Here is a 1,461-nt window from a genome sequence, read left to right as displayed (position 1 = left end):
TATAAAATGACAGTGAATGCTGCGACTTCTGTCTCATAGCGCCCTCAGTGGCACCTGCAGCTGGCTTCCAGCCAGCACCAGCAAAGAGAAAGTGCAGAGGCAGCTTGCACTCAAGACAGATGCGGCACACATTTCTAGGGCTGCGAAACGAGTTCACGTGCCCTTGTGCATAGTGTGGTCTGAAGGGAGCCGAGCTGTCTATACACTGCTGAACATGATTGTGGCACACTCTGTGGTGACGTCATGGCCAGAAGAAGCCAGAAGTTCAAGCACATCAGAGGCTTTGGAATGCAGCCTCAGAAGTGGGAGACCCAGGCCACTGCATGCCCCCCATATATCTGAGGGTACAAAGAGCCTTCGGTCTGCAACACAGTCCAAGAACGACTGGCAAGTCATTTGTAATTCATGCATCTCACCACTAAGAAAATGCCAAACCCCTGTGCAGCCTGGTGCACACTTCAGCCTATTCACTTCGGCTTGCTTATCTGAGACACAGTTTTGCATGAGTTATTGGGCAACAAGGGGCATTGCAGTGAGTCCTCACCAAATGAGCCACCCAACTCAACACACTTTGTAGTATGAGGGGCCTCTTTGCTGTGAAATGATGCCTTGTGAGTCATGGCAATTCTGAACATGAATATAGACAGACCCTGTGGGGTTCTAGCTGATATCGAAGCTGTGGACATCATATTCATGTCCCAATCAAGTGTCACATACTGTTCAGCACACATCTGAGTAGTTCACTGATTAGAACCCTTGGCAGGATAACCAAATGGTCATGAGACTAGAACTGCCCATCACAAGCTGAGCCTTGCAAGCCTCACTCTCATCCATTGCAAATAAAAAGGGCGTATCCAGGATCTGCACAGCCAGATTAAAGGAGACAGTAAATAGGCAGGCGGTCCTTATCTCCACTCCTCCACCAGAGTCACCCCGTGTGTGTCTCTCAGCTAGCATCAGCGGTCAGACAGGGTGTAGGAGGGTAGCTCTATGACCAGGCAACAGAGGAGGAGGGAGTTTTGATGTGCCAGACCATAGCCCTGAGGTGTCAGGTCAGCATTCAGGCACAAGGCAAAAAAAAAAAAAAAAAAAAAAAAAGGACAGAAACTGTATTGCTCTCCCACTCGGGAATGACCCAGAAAGACAGCAGCAGCACAGCCAACACTGCCCCATGGTAGGTTACAGACCTACAGCGCTGGACAAAGGGCTTTGTTAGTCTCTAAAAAGACAACTAATTCTATAACCCCCTTAGCACTGCTGTGTCTCCACCCCGGAAATCTGGTAGAGCTAAAGCCCACTCCTTTTCAGTATGGGCACAGCCTAGAGCTATTTTGACTAATGGAATGAAGACTGGTAATTTTGGGCATCTTTTTATTCCTTCTTGGAGCCCTGAAGCCAGGAAAGAAAGAAGGGAAGGAAGGAAGGAAGGAAGGAAGGAAGGAAGGAAGGAAGGAAGGAAGG

This window comes from Psammomys obesus, unplaced genomic scaffold (assembly GCF_907164565.1).
Source record: "Psammomys obesus unplaced genomic scaffold, mPsaObe1.curated_primary_1811, whole genome shotgun sequence".
NCBI lineage: Eukaryota > Metazoa > Chordata > Mammalia > Rodentia > Muridae > Psammomys > Psammomys obesus.
This window is presented reverse-complemented; position numbering follows the sequence as displayed.